This window comes from Colias philodice, chromosome 5 (genome assembly GCF_061535455.1).
Source record: "Colias philodice isolate Cphi_HAF_F1 chromosome 5, ilColPhil1 Martin Lab GWU primary, whole genome shotgun sequence".
NCBI lineage: Eukaryota > Metazoa > Arthropoda > Insecta > Lepidoptera > Pieridae > Colias > Colias philodice.
In genome coordinates, this window is record NC_143090.1 from 8,456,451 (window position 1) to 8,480,341 (window position 23,891).

Below are 23,891 nucleotides of genomic sequence, written 5' to 3' on the forward strand. Positions count from 1 at the left end.
ACCTCGTGTACGCATGAGCTGTTGTTTGGTGAAGACGTGTTTCGCTAGTGCGTGTTATAATATCGGCGGCGAACTTCACGAACACGTTAAAATTTAAAAAGGTTGATATTTGCCTTTGCATAACTTAATAAGTATTAATAAATTTCACTATATTTCTTATTATGTCTATACACTGGTTCATTAAGTACAAATCTAAGTGAAAATAGTGCCTCTTTTGTTTTTATTTAATAAAAAAACTACTGGGGCAGCTATCCTTATCAAAAAGGATAGTTGCCCCTTTTTTTTAGAGGGATAGATGCCCTTAGGGGCCTCTAAGGGCATCTATCCCTCAATACATATGTACATGTTAGTATCGATAATCACAGGTACTGTTTATATTTTTACCTGATTGCGTCAGAGGTTTTCTCTATGTTAACCGATTTTACTCGTTTAATTTGCTTTTTTTTTTGTTATGTTTACTTACTTATTAATGATCTGCCCTTATACTGATTGTAGGAGAACCACGCCACGAAAATACAAAAGAAAAGAAGGAGTGCGAGCGCAAGTATATTCTTGGACAACAGAACAACTATGTGAACTTGACATTTGCTGGTTTATCATATTAATTTTATTAGATTTCGCGTTTATAGAGTATGTCAGGCATCTATCCCACTCTGCAGGCATCTATCCTCCTTAGTATTTTCATGGTGGGGCAACTATCCAACTAGGTAGGCATCTATCCTCAAAAAAGGTGTTCTACAAAAATATTTATTACACATCCCTACTAATATTATAAATGCGAAAGTAACTCTGTCTGTCTGTCTGTCTGTTACTCAATCACGCCTAAACTACTGAACCAATTAGCATGAAATTTGGTATGGAGATATTTTGATACCCGAGAAAGGACATAGGATAGGTTTTATCCCGGAAATCCTACGGGAACGGGTTTTTCTTTGAAAACGCGGGCGAAGCCGCGGGCGGAAAGCTAGTTATCTATAAATGATAGGATTAAAAATATATATAGTAATTCTATCCTCAAAAAAGGTGTTCTACAAAAATATTTATTACACATTATCTATAAATGATAGGATTAAAAATATATATAGTAATTCAAAACAGATAATTAACCTAGCTATATTCATACAAAGTGTTCGTATAAGATTCATGTTTTTTAAATTATGAGGCTATTTCAAAAAGTGGGGCATCTATCCCACTTTTACCCTAACTGTATAAGGCTGTATTGCCAAACATAAATTGCAGTCCTAATTATTATTTAATGTTCAAGTCTTAAGTAGTTCGTCATAATTCATAACGCGTGGGCATTATGAAATATACGCCTTTTTATAACTTGATGTATTATGACATATTTTTAAAAGAATAGTTAAAAATTCGATGACTAGGCCGGGATCACTACAAATCAGGCAAGGCGAAAGACGCGCATTCAAAATCTACCCCGTGATGGATTTTTTTCTATTCTTTAAAAATTCCTCGATATTTACTTATATAAAGCATTCGGATGCTATAAAACAAAATATTAAATTGACACATTATTATGTATAATAGTACATAATCAACCGCGAAATTTTCTTACAGTAACATCTTAGAGGTACATTTCTTGTATTGTATCGTTCCAGTATGAATAGTAACGTCTATTAAGGTTTAGCGTATCGAGGTCAAAAGGCTCTTTCCCCATTTTGTAAGGAGACATCGATCAGTGAAACAGAAATGTCGATTGACCCATGGCCCACTTGGGACAAGGGTGACGGGGTTCCAATTACACTTCTATCCGAAATGCTATACCTATCTATAATTCATACGGAAGAATTTGTTGTTTGAAATGTGCAACAATAAGGTTTATTTTCGATTTTTCTTTGTAGAAATCCTTCCTATACTTCATTGACCATTAAATAAGCCTTGTTGAATACAGAAGTTCTTCAATTAGAGTTTTGACTATATAGCAATTTTTTATAAAAATGCTTAACTCATTGAGAAACTTCCTGTTTTTTATATTGCTGAGAATATTTTTACCCAAACATCACACCCACCCTCAAAACATCCTTGACTGTCAAAACAATGCATTACTTGGAATAATCTGTCATTTTTCAAATGCTTTCATATTTAGATGCGTGTAAGCCTTGGTGTAAGCATAACAGTAATATCTTTTCCTCTTGGAAGATTCATTCGGTGTACTTCATACATAAATCACGAGGGTGCCCCATACAAAGGTATACATCCATACACTACAATATAAAGATGACATTAAATAACATCTGCATCTGTTTTTCCAGAAAGGTCTGGAATGGTTTTTGCATAATTCGGAAACAAATAATAGTAAAGACCAATACTTTGTCACGAGGAAGTCTCAAAACGTATCTATTCTTTGTGAAAATTCATTTCTGTGTATAAAACGCCCTTTTTATGGTCCAATACTAAAAGATTTTTATGTTAAAGTATGATGTGATGGGGTGAAATTGTACACAATATTTATCATTCACAAAAATATTTATCATAATATTACTAATTATAAACATTTATCTTAGCCAAAAGGAGAAGTTTTAGTGGCTACACTTATTCATTAATGTGAGATGAGTGTAAAAACTAACATGACGCCTTCTTTTTAAAGTATCGAAAACATAACATATAACGAAATAAACCTATTTTCAATAGATTACTATAAAATAATAATACAGGAGCTTTCAAATAAACTTGCCATAAGCGCTATACGAAACCAGTAATATTCATAGAACTTTATGTCGTTTTTACGATCTCTAAAGGAGCTATATTTTAGTAAGAAACTAGTAATTGCAGGCAGGTCGTAAACCATCGTATAAAGTTTAATATATGAATGTGTATCCTGCATATTCTATTGCAATTGATAATGTAGTATTTTGATGTGAAACATCTATAGGCTCACTTGTAAACCGAATTGTTGACGTGGCGACGCTTGCCATGGCGACGGGTCGCCACGCTATACACATCTATAGGCTCACTTGTAAACCGAACGATGTTTCACATCTGCCAGGCGTCCCATGACGGCTCACATTTTTTTTTGGGAATTTTTTTAATGAAAAATAACAATAATATAAGCCTATAGCGAAACTTAATAACACAGAGAACTATATTCGTAAGTTAATAATTAAATAAAAAAATAAAGCATATATTATTCATATTTCGATAGTAATAAATGTATATAAAATCATAGTTAAATAAATGTAGATACGGTAAAGAATCTGCATAATTCAGTGTCATAATAACATATGAAAATGTTTTGACAGTGAACCGCAAATCAATTTAATTTCAAACATTTATTTTAAACACATTTGATTCATATTTCGATTGTAATAATTGTAATTGAACGGTGTGTATCATTGCGGTCGAAAATGTGACTTAACTACCTAGTTCATTATGAATTTTAATATTCAGGTAAATATTTATTTGTTTGAATATCATCACTGCGTTTAATACCTATGTGTTTTTGTACTAAAGGGAGTGAGGAAGTCGACCACAGTACTGGAATTAGCTTTTTAAATTTAGACGTTTCGAGATTTAAGCCCTGATCCACTTCTATTTAAAAGGTTCCCAGGAACATTATAATAATAGCTTCATAATTCAATTTACTATTACATTTCTAAACTTAGACGTTCCAAGATTAATTAGGCTATATTACCACTCTATATTTTAGCATGCTAATTAACCTGAGTCCATTATTGCTTGCAACCCTTCAATTAGGGACCTCTCATAATTCATGCCTTCAATAATGTACCCTACATTATGACAAATGCAGAACAATGAAATTACAAAGGCCGACGTTACCTTAGAAACAGTTTAAACCATTCGCAGGTAATTCAACAGCTTATATTTCGGTTTACGGAAGTTTACATTTAGTTAATCAGATTTCGAAACTTTAGAGCTGTTTCAGTTATAATTAGAGTTAGGATAGCGAAGTTATTGCTCGCGGATTTCATTTCATATGTGGCATGTGGTGTTTATTTCGTTGTTTACACGAGTTATTTTTGTAACTGTGTGTTTTGATTAAATTGCCATGTTTGTGATAATTTTGGTATAATAAGTTATTAATAACTTTTTTAGTAGTAATTAATTACTTCTAACAATTTCGTATTGTTGGAAGCTGGTAGAACAAACTTTTTGATGATTAAAATACTACACTACATGAAACATTTAATAAAAAATCCTTACCAGTTCAGTAGATATAACTATTGTAATTTTCTATTTTTGCTCGTCTATATCATATGCCTCGAATCTCGATCTTCAAAATTATAAATAAGTTAAAGTGCCGTGTATAAAAGCAAAATTTAGGTATGTTTTATAATGCAAACAAATAAATTTAATGGCTAAACGTTGTCACACCATTCCATGTCCATAAAAAGGATAGAGATGGTTTAGATTTTATTATTGAAGTGAAACTTCTTTATCGGGGTTGGAAAAAAATTTAGTGTACCTAACATTTTTTCGTTGCGCGTGACATTTTTCCGTTACGCGCCATCTTTTTCTGATCCCTACCACGCGTGATTCGACGTATTTCTGTAAAGTTGCATATATAGTAAATTATTTTTTAAAAATAAGGTCATAAAGAAGTTTCACTTCTTATGTGTGTACACTAGTACACGCACACATTTTTTTTTTTACTGGTTTAATCCTAGACTATTATATTACATTATATGTATTACATTATAATAATTCCTAGACGTAACAATATCGGGTTGATATAAAATAAAATTGCTAATATACCTAAGGATGTGTTGAGCCAAATTATCTTTAAAGATCAACACGCCACACCGGAAGGATATAGGGGTACGATTTATAAGGGTCTCAAAGTTACTTGCATTAGCCCTTAAAGGGTTTCTTATAATTCCCTGGACACTCGTATTACTGCAACTTTTATACGTGTAATTTCCTTTATACGAAGTTTGCTCTAATTATTTTGAAGAGGTTTGAGAAGTAATACTAGAAGGTATACATACGGGTACTCTTTGTTTCTCGTTTTAAATGTATTTTTATATATTGCTCACAATAAAGTAATTCTTAAATAACTTTACGTTTAAATTAATCCTTCTTAAAATTAATTTATAAATAAGTACTTTTTTATAAGTTAATGTTTCTTCTATCGTTATTTTCCAAAATCTTTTTCTTAGTTTTAGGTTTCTTTTTCCAGTAATGCGTGTTTTTTAATCATAGCTACATAGGAATCTACTTAGGGTATCTACCATGTATCTACATAATATTTTATTTGTTTTTATGCCAATAAGAACACTTCTTTTATTTGTTCCGTCGCGTTTCTCCAAATAGGTCAACAAAGATCTCTAAAAAGGTCTAATTGATAAGTAGCAGAATGGTAATAAATACCTTCAAGGTCTCATCTCAAGTACTCGTTAATTAGACCGACACTCGACCGACCTTCAGTTACATGTTCTGTAAGTGTTCTGTAATGTATCCAGAAATAGGTTAAAATATGACTCATAGACCTAATAGAAGGAGAGCTAATGAGCAATTTTGAATGGGTATTTGTAACAATTAAAGGGCAGAACCACAATATTTTAGCTAAGTGATCATACTGAATCGATTCACACCATACATCTGCGATTCGAGTGATTTAAGTACCTATTCAAAATAAAAATAACCTTTAAAAAGAATGGATCGGTTTTCAGAAATTATTATCCTACAACGTTTGCTCACAAGTCACAAGCTCTCGGTCTATGAATTGATATTATTTTGTAATCAATTACTGGTAATGTACATCTTGAAGGGATTTGACTGTCTTGGTAATCTTCTCGATTTAGAGTTTTATAATTCGATTAGAGGCCTATTACTCATAAGCATCCTATCTTTATTTCGAAATTTTTCAAATAATAAAAATACACTTGTTTTATACTTAACAAATAATATACTTACGACAAAAAAACAAGTTAATCCGTAACTATAGTTTCTTTTACGATAATCTGCTAGCTTCATACAAAAAAATAGTTTTCTAACTAATAGTTTAAACAATTAATTAGGAAACTATTTACTTTTTCTTTAAACTTTAAAGAATATATAAAAAAGACAGGTGCGAGACAGACTTATCAGCATGCGAAAGTGTGTCAAAAGATATTGAAATAGGTATTATAAGGTACCTATATACCTACAGGTCCATAAAAATAAGTGGCGAATAAAATTACAGTCCCAAATCTGCAATAGGCAGATACTGTCAGTCAGATCCGTCCAACCGAAAAGTGACAAAGAAAAAATTTAATAAACAAAATCCCCTTTCAACTAGTGAACAAAAATTTTTATTCAAATTTAACGCTTCGTATAAGCTTAGGGTGTATTTTATCGTTATTCAGCTAACTGAGCTAAGCCATATAGTCCATTGTATTTACATTTTTACAGGTGTGGTCAACAGGAAACCCATTCGGTGTATGGAGTGTTTTCAAATGCTAATGGAACGGTTTTGTTTTTAGTATTTAGAAATTATGGATATATTTCAAGAGCGTTTTAATCACTTTATTAGGTCCATTGTGATACGTATAATGTTTGAAGAGATATAAACAGTTAGTGTTAACACTTAAAATTCACCTAAACTGTCACGTAAGAAAACACACAAGAAAACATTACCTAATTTATATAAGTACTTACCGATTATTGTGTCATCTCTACCATGCTTTGTATTACCCGATATTACCATCGAAATACATTTGTACTTGTAAGCAATATGCACAAAACTTATAATATGCACACAATTTCCTTTATAAATTTACATTGCAATATTTATACATAATAATATTATACATAATATACATACGCTTTGAATAAAGTTCCGCGAATTCTGCTTCAAAAAGTGTATTAAAAAGTTACTAACTATAGTCGGTTAAAAAGGCACCGCATTGGTTAAAAAAACAAATAAAAAAGATTGTCTCATACAGGAGAATGAATAGAGTGTGGTGTGTTCAACCGCAAAATTATTTTTCCGCGCTTTGCTGAAAATATGTATTGAATATTTGTCGCAACCTGATACATATTTAGGTATTCTAATATAGAATACGCATTTTTTAAAAACATTGCAAATCAATGAGTAAGAAATAATATAATTTGGAAACAAGTGGCTTTTTAAAATAAAAATAGCTGTAGGTACATAAATATATCTATTTATTATAGAAAAGGAAAACTATGCAAAATTCAATTGAAAGCAGCCTTTTAAGTACCTAATAAAGAAAAAAATTGCTAGAACAATATTCCAACATCAAACGTCCCTTAATATTAGTTAATCTAATTTCTCCTAGATAACTAGGTAACTAAATAGACCCTATGTAAGACGTACAGCGCGTCAAATGTCACAGTTAAAAGCTACTCTAGTCCCGAGACCCCGGGTAATATGTTCAATTATGTGTTTCAATTTATGCTAAACGTTTCAGCATTTACTTTGCCAATTAATAAATGTTTATTTTAACGGACATTTTGGAAATATATTACGTAATAGATTTTAAAGTAGGTATTCCGTTTAGATGTTTATACCTATGCTGATTGTGATTGATAAAACCATAATTCAAGATACATTAAAACATATGAAATAGTATAACACGTATGAAAATTTTTTATAAAGTACAAATACTTTAAATATAAATATCAATTCGGTACAAATTAGATTGATAATTGTTAGCTATTCTTTTAATATAAATTGAAAATATGACAATAAATATTTCGAAATCTACCTACATTTTGTTTAACAAGTTATACTATACTTATAAATTTATTATTTTAATTAATTAATTCATATATTTGTTTATGTGCATCGTCATAAACAATTTTCTTATTTACATAAACATATTATTCATATCACGTATCCAGCACCAAATTTGAATATCCGATGACGTCATTCTCCGTGTTGCGTAGAAATGACAGAAAAAATCTTAAGCTCAAATTTCAGGGAACAATCGTATTTCCTTTTACTTTATTGAAAAAATATTTTATAGTTATAAGGAAAAATATTCTATAAATATTAAAACTATGGCTAAAATCCTAGGCAAAAAAATTAATAATGTTTATTTTGCCCAAGTAAAACTACATGAGCCGGCTTTATGCGGTAAACATTTTTATATCCAAAAAGATTTTAAGATATAAATCAAAGAACTTTCTTCTAAGGATTTCGACGAATCACATCAAAAATTTCCAGGTCAACTTGTATTCAATAAACTGACGCTCAAAAAACGTCCTTTTATAAAAATATGTTTAAAGAAAATATTTCAATCATTCGTACTTACACAAAAGCCGAAACATGTTTGCCAAACAATCATTAAATATATTTTCATTTAACTTGGGATCACACACGATGTAAAATATTGGAAATTTAAATAAATCGTTTTAAAAGGTAGGTTTTAATACTTTTAATATAACAAATTTTACATTTCAATTGTATGAAGGATATATTTTCCATGTTTGTGGATGAAATGCATGTAGATAACGTAAAGGCCTACTATTTTGTTAATCTTTATTGAAATTTGTCTCTAAAATAATATGTAGGCATTAGGTATGTTTACGTAATAGTTATTTAATTAATGAACATAAAATCGAAATATCCTAACCTAATCAGCTGTCCATTCCTTATTTCATGGATTAAATCGTAAAAATAAATGCTATAAATTTTTATACAGAACTAAGTCAAAAATAACATTTTAAAAGAAGAGAAATTGTGAGAGAAATGTTTGAAATTTAGATGACATTATAGGCGAATAAATTTTGAGATACACGTCACCTGCCAATTTAAAATTTCACTTTGGCAATTTGCCTGAGATTTCAAGAGCCGTCATTTTATGGAATACAAGAAAAATCCATAACTTCATTTGCAGGACTTTGATTTATTAAGACTTCCAAACTTTGGGTCCCGCTTAATCAACGTAATGACACTGTAGGTGTTCCAAACTCACCTGATTGCCTCTTTGAAAGGACCTGAAAAAGAAATAATATTTTATCATTTAATTTAATTATCCGTGAGTTATTTGGAGCAAACAAGAATTTGTGTTACTAATCTGCTAATGATTTTGGGACTGTCGGCTTGGGTCAGATTAAGTTTGAAATTATAATTGAAATGATAAGATAATTTCTATCCAACAAATTGTGGCATATTATAAAGTAATTTTCCCATAGGGATCTTCTCGTATTATTTTAACAAAAATGTTCATGATAATATCTAGATAATAATTTGTAAATAATATGTACCTAATCTATGTTTCTACAGTTGTGCACACATACATTCGGTCGGAATAGTTATAGGATGGTACTCAAAAACATTCAACTTGTGATTTGATGATCTCCGCATAACAAAAGATGGTAAGATTTGAGGAAAAAACATGTCTATTAGAATTCAAGTTGCCACTTTACTAAATAAGATTGAATCAAACCCCTTCAATCTCCCAATCAAAAGTCACGACCTAGGAGCCATCTCATCTGCTAAATCTTGTACCTGTCATAAAATCTGTATTGATAAAACGCGAACGCGAGTTGACAACACTCGAACACTTGTCAGCCCTCATCCCTTATTCACAGCTACACCCAAAGAAATACATACATTATTCTGAGGATTCCGCTTTCATATTTCCTCTGTAGATATTCAATACAAAATGTTTGAGAATGAGATTTTCAATCTATGTACGTAAATAGACTACCGTTTGCCGTTTCTCGTTTGCTTTTCGTTGCTAATACATATTAAATGCTTGAGGTTCTTTGGTTTAATGTTAATTTTAATATTCGGTTTAAACACTCCAAACCATCGCAAAAAGATTCACATATACCCTATGATATATAAAAAAGCTAGATACGTTACCCGCTCTCTATTTTGGCAAGAAAAAACTCAGCTAAGTGCCCGAGTTTCACTTAGTCACGCACCATTCAGCGTCGTGGCTGGACGTTCTTTTTATATTTTAATCGGCAGTTGTTATTACGAAGTACATGAGTGAGACATGTATTATGTCTCGTGCGTGAGAGTGAAAGAGAGAACAACTGTATTGGTGATAATGCGTTAGTATAAGTAGGTATGTATTAATTACGCTGTTTTTTAGTGCAATGATGTTGGCGTATGCCGCGTCTACTAGTATAATAGAGTCATTGCATATACCGTCAAAAACCTTAAATGGAACTCATAAGATGTTAAGAATCCCGCCTCATTAACTATCTCTTCTAATTGTCTGGAGAAGTAGTTTGTATTTATTTCATAAACAGCTCCTGTCTTCATTATCCTAAGAAATCAAGATGTATCTGCATCAATTAAGACCGTTTGATACAAAGTGCATGCTTGTCTTCCAAGTATCGAAACCAATTTACTAAGTTTGGTTTTCGTCAGAGTTCAGACTGTACACATAATAAACAGTTGCAAATGTTTGAATTAAGCATCCATTTGAACTGAGGAAACTAAGTATTTATTCTAACCTTTTGTTTATATTAATATGGTTTGAAATATATGAATTGATGATTTGACCAATTTAATCAAATCTATCTCAATAGGTATATCTCGCATAGCTTTATTCATAGTTAAAGATGAAAACCACGATCAAGATAAAACGTGCTTGGAGAATAAAAGCCGACTTCCTCACCATATCAAATTAAATATTTCAAAAAGGAGTATTTTATAACTACAAATTAGTGGTAGTCAGTCACATTGACGTCATTTCTGAGTATTTTTGTTAGACATTTTAAGTTGTGTACAACAATTTCTCGATTAACTTCATATTCTAGTCTGCACTAAACTCAGTTTAGTTCGGGCTACATCGCCGCATAACCTCCTGGAATATAATATTTATAATTCATTTCTAAACCGCTTAATAAATAACCGTTGTTTACTGCTAATCCTCGAAGCGACCTAATTGCACAGAAAACGAGATCCTAATCCAATATTGGGATGTAAGGGAGCACAACAACACCTCAGTGCTCCAAAAGTCAACCTCACCTTCACGTGGTGCATCCTGTTAATCAACGGACGAGGCTCTGACGACCGATTGATGGCGGTATAACCATCCAAAAAGTGGCATAGTTAAATAGGTTACGCCGGTAATGGGCAGCAGCATCACCGATGAGAAAAGGCTATGCTCTGCGGTCGCCAACCCGCATGCCCAGCGTGGCGACTATGGGCATTTACCTCCAATGGCTTGTCAAATTCAACCACGGCCCCCAGTTCCCGGTAGTTCTACTATTCCCGGCTACGGCGGCGGTCGTGGTAACGGTAGAACAGGGGGTGCGAAGAATCCCCGGGCTACGGTAGGCCGCCAAATCCAACTGACCCTTGCAACGTATAACGGACGCACGCTACGGCTTGACGAACATCTAATTCAGCTTGAAGAGGAGCTTAAACACATTAAGTGGCATATTCTTGGGCTATGTGAAATCCGAAGAGAGGGAGAGGATACCATAACACTTGAATCGGGCCATCTAATGTACTACAGAGAAGGAGATCGTCGTTCCGAAGGTGGAATTGGGTTTTTGGTCAATAGAGTCCTCCTTGACAATATTGTAGAGATATCCAGTGTGTCATCTAGGGTAGCGTACCTGATAGTTAAGCTTACCAAGCGATATAGCCTTAAAGTTATACAGGTTTACGCACCGACATCGACATACTTGGACGAAGATGTTGAAAGCTTCTATGAAGACATCTCAAAGGCTCTACATAACACCAAGAAGGCCCACTTTAATGTTGTCATGGGTGATTTTAACGCAAAAGTGGGAGTACAAAATTGCAATGAATTTGTGATTGGGCCGCATGGTTTTGGATCTAGGAACCAAAGGGGCCATATGTTAGTCAACTTCCTAGAAAAAGAGGGACTATTCTTAATGAATTCCTTCTTCAAGAAGAAGACTCAAAGGAAGTGGACGTGGCAAAGCCCTGATGGACAGACAAAAAATGAAATCGACTTCATCATAACAGACAAAAAGCGAATATTCAGGGATGTCTCTGTGATCACAAGGATTAAAACCGGCAGTGATCACAGGTATCTAAGAGGCTCTCTGAATATCAATTGCAATCTTGAACGCTATCGTTTGATGAAGTCGACACTTCGGCCCAACAAAATCCAAACTGATGCGGAGCCCGAGTTTCAGCTAAAACTGGAAAATCGCTTTGCAGCTCTGGAAACCACAGACGATGTTGACCAAAGACTCGAACAAACTGTTGATATACTTAGGCGGGAAGGAGCAGCCTTCTTCAAAAGATTGCGCACTGGCAGAAAATCAAAACTCTCGGAGGGGACTTTGGAATTGATGAAACAACGACGTGAAAACCCACCGCTAACTTTGTCAGAACAACGGGCTCTAAATAAGAGAATCAGCAAGATGGTACGATACGACCTCAGATGCTCCAACACCATTGCAATTAAAAAAGCAATCGAGGAAAATCGAGGCTCGAAAGTATTCGCTCGAAAACTCAATAGAAGCCACTTGACAAAGTTAACAACATCCATGGGGAGCGTCGTTACATCGAAGCCAGAGATTCTCTCCGAAGTTGAAGATTTCTATAGCCGTTTATACGCTTCGCATGCACCGCAGCCTGAGTCCACCTGCAGTCAAGACCCGAGAGCCACCTTGACACGTCATTATACAGAAGATCTGCCAGATATAAGTCTCCACGAGATCGAGTTGGCTCTCGGACAACTTAAAAACGGAAAGGCCTCAGGTGAGGATGGAATAACAACAGAGCTCCTTAAAGCAGGTGGAGCTCCGATACTTAAAGAACTAGTTGATCTTTTTAATTCTGTTCTCTTCACCGGGAGAACTCCGCAGACGTGGAGCAAAAGCATTGTCATATTATTTTTCAAAAAGGGCAATAAAACCCTTTTGAAAAACTACAGACCTATATCGCTTTTGAGCCACGTCTATAAGTTGTTTTCTAGGGTAATCACAAACCGCCTTGCGCGCCGCCTCGATGAATTTCAGCCTCCGGAGCAGGCCGGGTTTCGAAGTGGTTATAGCACCATAGACCACATCTTCACAGTGCGGCAGATTGTGCAGAAGACAGAGGAGTACAATCAGCCCCTGTGCATTGCTTTTGTGGACTATGAGAAGGCTTTTGACTGCATCGAGACCTGGTCTGTTTTGGAATCCTTGCAGCGATGTCAAGTTGACTGGCGATATATACAAGTGTTGAGATCCCTCTACAATGCTGCTACACTAACTGTCCAAATCCAAAATCAGCAAACTAACCATATCCCTCTACGGCGAGGAGTGAGGCAGGGTGATGTTATCTCACCGAAACTGTTCACTACCGCGTTAGAGGATATGTTTAAGACGCTGAACTGGACAGAAAGAGGCGTAAACATCAATGGCAATAAAATCTCACACTTGCGATTTGCTGATGATATCGTCATCATGGCTGAATCGCTGCAGGAACTTCAACTTATGCTGAATGACCTTGCTGAATCCTCCCAACGAATCGGTCTCCGCATGAACACTGATAAGACTAAGATCATGATCAACGATCGCATTACACCGGAGCCGATCACTACTCAGGGAGTCATTCTTGAAGTTGTTCCAGAATATGTATACCTAGGGCAAACGCTACAACTAGGTAAGAACAACTTTGAGAAAGAAATTAGCAGGAGAGTACAATTAGGGTGGGCAGCGTTTGGGAAACTGCGTGGGGTCTTATTATCGTCAATCCCACAATGCCTAAAGACAAAAGTCTTCAATCAGTGCGTCCTGCCTGTCATGACATACGGAGCCGAGACGTGGACACTCACAGTGCGGCTAGTCCACCAACTTAAAGTCGCTCAGCGTGCTATGGAGAGAGCTATGCTCGGTATTTCTCTGCGGGATCAAATCCGAAACGAAGTCATTCGCCAGAGAACAAAGGTTACCGACATAGCTCAGCGAATTAGCAGGCTGAAGTGGCAGTGGGCTGGCCACATTTGTCGCCGAACGGATAACCGTTGGGGCAAACGCGTTGTAGAGTGGAGACCGCGACTCGGCAAACGTAGTGTAGGACGCCCTGTAGCAAGGTGGAGCGACGATATACGCAAGATTGCTGGTACAGAATGGCGGCGAACAGCTGAAGACCGAGCCAAATGGCGTGCCTTAGGAGAGGCCTATGTCCAACAGTGGACGGAGAAAGGCTGAAGAGAGAGAGAGAGAGAGAGAGAGAGAATCCAATATTGTGAGCACGTAGGTGTAAACCGTCAGCCATTAAGAAACTTTAATAAGACTAGGGATGCATACGATCTAAGAGCCTCGTACGAAGTTTACAGAAAAGTTAGTCACAGTTGGAAAAAGGTTTAATCTTTTAAACCTATTACGGGTTACGAGATGAAGTAAGGCTCAGAGTTTTACAAGACTTGCCTCGTAGGCGGATAGGCTGATACGTTCGTCTTTTGTCAAGTTTTTGTACAAGTAACTATTTGAACTGTATTGCAGTTTGTAATGAACTTCGCTGTATCGTTATAAAACTACATTTATTTGATATTGTTTTGCATGTCCAAAGCCATATTTAAAAACTGTTTTAATTCCCTACGAACTTCCAAAACAACGCAATCATTTTTTTTATAAAGAAGTTTCCTGGTTTATTTGGATAGGCCTACTACCTAACCACTGGGTTTCCAGGTGGAATTAATACACATGGTATAAATGTTATAAAGAATAAATATTATACAATATGAAACAACCGAACTCTTTACTAATAGCTCTTGAATAATAACTCTTCAATAAAAAGGAATAACATGAACAAATATGTAAATACAATAATAAACACCAACGCTTTACAAGGCTAAGAGGTCCCTGGATTCATTAGTCGTCTTTACGATCTCTCCACAGTACATCAAACAACTAACGCCAGCAGTGTTAATACTGTCGGTGTTTATACTGGTATAACACCAAGAGTATCTTAATATAGCTGGCTTTAGTACTGATAACTTCCTCCTTCCTAAACTGAACTCTCATTGAAACGAAACAATTACTAAATCGGCCAAGTCAGACTCGCGGCACTAAGAGTTGCGTACAAATTATTGAAAAGCAATTCCAAAAAAATCGATCACCCACCCAATTTTTGATTGTGAATATATTAATCTTAATATATATAAATCTCGTGTCACAATGTTTGTCGTCAATGGACTCCTAAACCACTTAACCGATTATAATAAAATTCGCACACCATGTGCAGTTCGATCCAACTTGAGAGATAGGATAGTTTAAACATGTAGGTACCACGGGCAAAGCTGGGGCGGACCACTAGTATTATATAGAATAGAAAGAGAATATATAGAAATAGAGATTACTCTATTTCTTATTATTTATTTTTATGAAAAATTCAACAGTTCCACTATCACTGTTCATGTGATACAGCTTGGTGAGAGACGGACGGATAGACTTACCAACAGACAGCGAAATCTTTGTAATACAATCCTGTTTATATTGAGTACGGAACCCAGAAAACAAGTCCGCAACGCCGACCTTCCATCATCAAGCGCAGAAAGTCCCAAATACAATTTTGACTAGTTGTAACGAGTCACATTTGCATAAATGCGAGCACTTCTGAAATATTCATGGAGCTCTGTTTATTTTGACCTCGCGTAATTGTGTCATAGATTAGAACTTAACAATGGATTTAATTGTAAGCTGTAGCCTCGAGTTGTTTTACAGTCGCAATTTATTTTTGAATTGCGCTAGTTCTTGAAACGGATATTGTTTCGTTGATATGAATTAAGAAAAACGTAAATCTCAACAGTGATTCCAACGATATTTGTATATTGTAAAGCAGCTTATGAGAATTATTTTTAGTAATCAGTTGCGTTTTACTTTATTTTTCTTCCTTGAACATATACACATTCAACATTAGGTACATTAAAATGTTAATTTAATAAAATCTGCATCACAGCTTACTTATATAAAAAAGCTTTTTGGAAAATTTGAATGGTTGTATTTCACTGAATACTAGCAAAGTTTTCTATTAATTGAATTAACATTAAAATATTTCATACCGAAAATGTAAAAGCAAAAATAAATACGAATACGCTTACTTTTTTTAAACTCATTTTAATACAAGAATATGGATATTTTACACATAAGGTTACTACCTACTTACTAGTTATTGATTAATAAACAAAACGCTTTTTTCCTATATATTGACTGCGAAGTGCGATCACAAAACCCAATTTTAATACATCAAAGCTTCCGCATCCCACTTCTGATGTCACATAAATTTAATTATACAAGAAACAAATACAAGCATTGCGATTCAGCACAAGTCATCGCGAAAGAATCATTAAATATGAGGGTAGCTGTACCCTTCTGGCTGGCTGCCAAGCCCGGCCACCGACATACAGGCCTTATAATGCGGCTCCGCGTACATTTTTCAGGATAAACAGCCTTGGAAGTTATCTTTATGATCGCCGAAATGAACCCACGGAAATGTGGCTGATTTATTATTTGTTTATCCGGGTTAATTGGCGCGGAAGTCATTTAACTATTAATATGGGTAGTGCATTGTTGTAATAACAGTTGAAGTTTAAGTGTTTGTTTAAGACAAAACTAACTTGAAATTATGGTATTGAAGTTGTAAGAAAATAAAACTTTCTAAAGAAATTGACATAACTTGGATAAAATCTTTTTAATATCAAGCTTACAGAACTGAATTACCATATTGATTTTCATAAGTTACAAAAAGTCGTTCGTTTTATCGAATTAGAATTTAATTGCTTTCGTTTAGGGTTTGTTGTCATTATAGTATATCAAGATATTTTAATTGGTACGTTTCAGTGCACCTTTTTTGATATTGCAACACGGCCAAGAAGCTTAAATTCATTAAAATACTGTTTCGTAGAATCGTTTTACAATTTTAAAGTAAGACTTTAGTTTCAGCAGTCATTAATACTGCGAATTGAAAACTTCAATGATAAACATTAATGGGAAACTACATATTTATTATGAATACATAATTAGGTACTTACGCTTTTCTGTGGTTTCATGGAAAAGGAAAAAGTAAATCCCCTTGTATATAGCACGTACGTGACAGGGATCAAGTTGTAACTTTAGATCTTCTAATCCAATCTTTATGAAACATGCACCATTTTTAGGGTTTCATATAAATCGTCTGCATAGTACAAATATAAGTTAAGCTAGTCAAATGGTTGGTTAAATATTTATTTTATTACGAAATTTTACTATGTTGTATTTATGTTAATAAATTAAACTGTGGTATTGGTGACGACCAACGAACTCTTCGATAGGTAGACATGAACTGATAAGCGAATACTGAGTATTAAAAATGCTTTACTATAAATAAGAATTTATTTTTGAAACAAATAGAAACATCAAATAGATGGCATTTTGTTTAAAGCTTGGCCTAGAAACCACGTATAAAACTAGACGGAGCAAATCTGTATGTAAACCGAGCGTATAGTCTGTCTATTCCAATCGTGAGAGCAATTATTTTGTGCCGAGTCGCGGACACATGTACAATGTACATGATTTAAAATAAATATAAATTATGAAATGTTTGAGTTTTTTTTTTTTAATGTAAGAACTGCTACTGCCATCTCAATAGATATGTCTGGGCTAAGAGAATTTTATGTGATTTCTGAGACGTCACTCACTCCTTGACATGAATTTTGAGAATTATAAAATCTTGCAGCAATAAATATTCTTTCTTTTCATTTCAGAATGAGGAATATGACAACACGATCAAACGTCCACCTATCACAAGCTTCCAGAAGAAGACTATGTGAGGTAGATGCATAGTTATGGCCCAAATGTTTTCTTCTGATCAGACCACCCGACGCACCTCAATTTTACTCACCAATACGTGGCTCAAATGTAGAAGCTATCACCTAGCAAATCACGATCTGATAAAGCGTCACAAACCGAACGCAAACAGTGGCGTGTTTCGCACAACGCAAACAGATCGCCAGGTTCCCGCGGACACCGTTTGAATATTCCACTCGGATTTACATTCCGCATTTATAGTTCTGAAGTGGCTTTGTTAACTTAGTATATCGGGAATTTGTACCACATTGTCCGAGAAATGCTATTGTATTTGGTGAACTCATTCTTCTTAGTTAACGTTTCGTATACCTACTGCTTAAAATGATTTCGTTAACCATGTCTTTTATTTTAAGCTTTTAAATACATATATGTATTTCAAGAAGACCAGCCTACGCAATATTTTTCTTTGAAAGGTCAATTCTTGTGTATTCTTTTCTGAAACGAGAATTATTTCTGAATTCGTCCCGAAATAGTCTTGGGAATTAATTTCGTTAAATTTCTTCTTTTACTTGTCTGTTATAGTAAATTGTATTTATTTAAATGTTGTTTCGACCTCAGTCAAATTAAATAATAATAAAAATATGCTTTATTTTGCTTTGTTCTTTAATTTAGAAATCTACATATATCTAACTGGTTTATCGCACCAATATGTTTGCTTGGTAGCAAAACTATCGTTTATAAAAATAAAATTATTTGAAAGACATTATTATTTAATTATTTAATGGTGAATTCATACTCAATAAAATCCTATATATCAACACATCTTAAAATATATTACCTACTACATGGTCGTATTAAATTACACCTAAATTAAATGTTCCATCATTCATATTCTAAAGGAAAATCTTATTTGCGAAAATTTCATCTCCTTCTTACTTCGGATACATCGTAATATTTCCAAAATAACTTTCCACAGAACATATATTTAATCGTCTTTAGTAAATAATATCCGAAATATAATAAAACACTTGATATGACTTGATTTCCAACAAATTCAACAAGGATCGCAAATGTTATCATATCAAACAAAGATTTTCAATGAAAAAGAATTTCTTTGATCAGCTAAGCCGTCTATAAAAGATGAATCGAGGAATACCATTATACCAGACATTGATATATAAAGAACATTTATGATAAATTAATACAGGATTCTAAAAAGTAGTAAGAAATAGTAACTTCAGACAAATTACAAGTGGACTTAAGTGAGCTTCTTAAATATGAACAACAGAAATAAGCAATAAGATAATTAGGCACATTGCATGGGTAGGACGTTCAAATTATTTACAAAGTGACTTGATGTAATCTATTGAAGCTTCTCATTTTGACTGCTACCTTTCTACAATACCCGTTTACAAGCACACGGATCTACAAATCAGCTAATAACTTAGCATATCATTCCTCTAATTTCCCGTTCAAATATTCCCTATTGACCTCATTAACCAAATAGCCGGATAAGCGAGAGCTGGGGATAATTATTTTATTGCCACTACGAACAGTTTATAAGTCACTTTGAACTTGGCACAAAATTAATGAAAGTCCTGGAAAACGGAAGCGACTGGTAACCTTAACGCGATTACCGCTGGATCTCCGGGAGCACGTCTCCTCGCAATTTATTTTAACAATCGCCAACTTACCGCCCATCTAGGTCATATTTCTTACCATAATCTTATACAAGTCTTCTTCAATATTGGAAAAGGTTTCAAACTGCTCTTTAATGTTTAGCTTGATTGTGAATCATTGTTGGCCTATTTGTTGCGCATAATCCACCGCTGGCCAAGTGTGGATTGGTAGATGTTACGGTCAAACTATTTTTTGTATGACATGAATTATTTTCAGTTCTTCTTCATTTATGACAATAGGTTCATAAATACAACATTACTTTGTAAATACAAATATGCTAAATGCGTCATGTTTTTTAAGGTTATAAAATTTGCATTTTGTAGAAATTTTGTAGGAAAATTCAATCGACGTTTAAAGTGTTTAAACGCATTGAAATTCCCTCAAGAACTTAGGAATGCATTGAATACATATATGCACATATCGTAAGCATCTTCAATAAAGATGTATACGACAATCTATAATGTCCTACTTTAAATCCATTTTCATTCAAATATTTCTCAACCTTTAGGCATAATTTAACGATATGCACATATTATGTAAAGATGTACTCTTTACATCTAAATATAGATAGAGAAAACTACAGACTTCCGTATCATCCGTACATCATACCGTACATAAATATCAATATAAGTTTACCTTTAACTTTTTTGTATATGAATATTAAGCTATATACATCAAAGTAACAAGTGTGTCAAACTGTCATGAATACTTTACTAGTTCCGTAAAGCTTGGAAATGTGACTAGAGATGTTTCTATTTACGGATTAGAATGGGATTAGCCTTTTTATTTCATTTTACTTGGATTCCTCCATATATTGGAATCAATGAAATTTTGTATTTAATTAAAAATTAATTTCAATGGAAATTATATAATTTCACAGATTGTTAAATACTGGTAATATTTCATATTGTTTGTTGCCGCATTAATTTAAAATCATATTTTGCATTGTTGACAAATGTAGGTAGATACGAAAAATACGAGTGGTCTTTCGAAATAACAGTTCACAATATTTTCCTAAAGCAAATTTGTGTATCGTCACTTGACTGCCATTACAACATTCAGTTATAAAAAAAACTAAGAAGCGCATTTTAACTAATTAAACAAAGGCAACTATAACCATAACCGTATTCTTCCGTCTTCGCAAGTTTTCCCAGCTGCAGTGTTATTTTAAACGAATAATAAACCGTTAAACCACTTAATTGAACCGTTAAAATTTAATTTTGCCGCAGCGCTGACGTAAAAATGACGTACGGAGTCGGTTAGCATCATTTGTACTGGAGCAATTAGTAGAATTCACTTTTAAATTGTCCGAGTTTACTGAACGTGGGGTTTTTAACGTTATTTCTTTCAGTTCTTGATTGCGCTCAGGTTTTGTTACGAAATAAGGCTGGTTAAGCTTTTAGTGAAATGCTCTCGCGAGCTAAAAGAAAACCAAAACACGCTGTCGACTCTAAGTTCCTTAAAACATCGAGTCATTTTGTTCTTGTTTATTGCAACTTTTTATTTAGTTCCGGAATACGAACAGGGTTTAGATTTTTAACGTTTCAATTAGAGTCAATGTTCGTTTTTACTTTTTACACCCATTTATAAGGAAGAACTGCTTCCCTCTTATTTATTTTTACAGATTAAAATTAATAAGTAATATGTCAGAGCAAGCAAAGGGGCAGGGTAATAAAGGGTTTCCTAAAATATACCCTTGATAGTTTGTAATAAAAAATATGTAACTATAAAGATCTTTGTCTCACACAAAGTAGAATTTATCTACGTAATTAACACAACACAAGGTGTTTCGTCAATCATCAGTCGAAATAAATGAGCAATTAGACCAGATTTAATGGGCCGGGTAATTAAGGGATCCTTAGCGACGTTTATTCCCTCGATCACCTTAATGAAACCTTTGAATGCTAATAACGGCTGGTATTGTTACTCGGCCGATCAAATGGCGGAGGAAAGAGGAAAGTATTATTATTTATTAGCAATTGTGCGCACGTTTTCTGCGACTTTCTGGAGCCGTAAGATAGATATTTAGCTAGGTATAAATAAGAATTTATCATATTTGAAAGAAAGAAATGGTATTCATTACCAAACACTTGAGATAACAATAATACTATACAAGATAACTTAAAAAAGGAGACAAACGGACACAGAACCAGCAAAATACTACATATTATTATCATTATTTATATTCGAATATACGAGCGGCTGAGGTGATGATAAGTGATCAACACAGCGTATAAACATTTGTAAAGGAAAACAGGGTTGCGAGCTTTTTAACTCGGAAAGGATAAAGAAACGATTAACGACAGGTTTACGGGAAAGGATGGAAAGTGATTTAACTTAAAATTCTTAAATAAAGATCCATCAAGCAGTAACAGCACAAAAATTATTGGGATATTGAAATTTGACCACAAACAATTGTCAAATTTGAGTTTCAATAACAAGACGAATATGTATTTCCACGTAAAATTATTATCTCATTATAACTCTCTTCACACTACTCTTGTGCCATTGTATAATTCGATAGATTCGTTACTGAATGTCCTATCAAGTATTTCCGACTATCCAAAGCCCATTATACACCACATTATTCCAACAATAGCAATTCTCTGTACTAGATAATTCAATTTAGCAAAATCACAAATAATTACGCAACTCTAACCTCAAGGTTACGTCAGTTCATGATAACTAAATGAATACGCGTCCATTGATTCGTGGACAATTTTAGATTTCTACGAACTTCGTAATGAAGCATCAATCAAATTTAATGTGGTCGCGATTCCTAATACATGTATTGATAGAAGAGTTCAATTCATACAACGATGTGGTCGCGATTCCTAATACATGTATTGATAGAAAAGTTCAATTCATACAACGTTCGTTGTTTGTCAAATTACATTATTTGAAATGGATACTTACCTACTAAATAATAATTAATTAATACTATAGGTATTGATTTTGTCAACAAACAAATATTGCTTACTTAATACTATACTAGGCACAGCCTAGTGCTATATTTGTTGCCTATTTATACAGAGAAATAAAAAAAATCAATTCATCAATAACATCATATTAAAGATATCGCTACAAATCTACTACATCTCCGGGTATGCATACAGGTCATATGTATGGATTATCTGCACATGACAGATTCCGGGTAATCCGTTATGTACCTATGTCAAAAATAACAGTTTTATAGGTATATACTATAACCGTTAACGGGATAAACAAGACACAATGTATTCGACTGCGATAGAAGGGTATTTGTATTTAAAACATAAAAAATTATATCAATATTACATAATTTATATGACAAAATGCCAACAGTACAGTAGATCAATCAAAACACAAAAAGTGAAATGAATGTGCCCTTATTATTCTTTAATTGGCGTCATCCCTGACCCACATGCTATTTTGGAACAATCAACAAAAACAGCTCGCTGCAAATTAATCCAAAAACCAATTAAAAAAGAATCCAATGAATAACATATTAAGCCGTACACAAATATATTTCAAATGGTAGTGTAAATAAATGTCAAATCGGAACAGTTTTTACATATCAATGACCGAGTATTTTTGGTAAACGTTCGGTTTATTTGGACCGCGTTAATTTAGAGAACGAAACGAATTCAGTTTCAGGTAAATGGATGGAATCGGTTCCGAAAAAATAACCTGCTTGATCGAATTGGACTAATGAAATGGTGCGGCTGTTTTAATGTTTACTTTTACAGGTCCAACTTTAATTAATATCGAAATAAATAAAATTTCTCAGAATAAGTTCATCTGTTCATGTGTTCGTTGGCCAATTAGCTACCTAATTTAAAACATACCTACTATAAAAAGGATACTCATAAACCTACATTATTTTATATCATGAAATGTCTTGTATACCTAATTAGTAGGACTTAAAGTACATAATCAAGATAAAATACAGACAAAAAATTAACAGAGCAAGCCTTGTTATTCCTACAACGAAAATGTTGCAAATAATTTCTTGACTTGGTTAAGATGATATCCAGAATAACGCGAACTATATTATATACGTATATATCTGTTAAACTTACATAGATTAATGGCAAAAAATAGTAAAATGGATTTTATAGCTGATTTATTAATTATTAACTTACTTATTTAATTACGATTATAACCACAAATGTAATATTCATGGAACTGCGTATTATGAATTGTCACCTAAATTGGTTAAAATAAAGAATATACAATAATAATTAGTAGATAGTACCTACTCATTCTTGGCCATTAAAATCTGATTCAATGACCGAAATTTGGTATTGATCTCGATAAAATTTTGTAGTACAGCCAACTCATTCTATATCCTCTTATATCTCAGCTGTAATTCCCAACGAGAACTTATGAAATAATAATATCACCTATATGGTATTCTTTCATGAATTTGGAATACATGAACATCACTTGAATTCTTCCATAGCACATTTTGTATACATAGTTACTGATTAGATGAAAAAATAGTGTACATATAAGTAACTTTTTCATAACTCAATAACATTGACTGCCTGTATTTCAGAAACGTCGACTGTAATTCAATTTTCTTC

At 33.6% G+C, this 23,891-nt stretch overlaps 1 protein-coding gene across 6 annotated transcripts in view; it reads right to left on the minus strand.

The window, feature by feature from the left end:
* LOC149488546 (inactive angiotensin-converting enzyme-related protein-like) overlaps positions 1-23,891 on the minus strand; it is a 141,041-nt gene that overhangs the window by 60,648 nt on the left and 56,502 nt on the right. For 2 of the 6 annotated variants that reach the window (XM_089695115.1, XM_089695117.1), the window contains one exon: positions 8,898-8,919. The exons of 3 other annotated variants lie outside the window; for them this stretch is intronic. The gene's annotated coding sequence lies outside the window, so the exon portion shown is untranslated. Of the gene's footprint in view, positions 1-8,893; positions 8,920-23,891 lie in introns of all 6 variants that reach the window. One more of the 6 variants, XM_089695116.1, reaches the window with a different exon arrangement.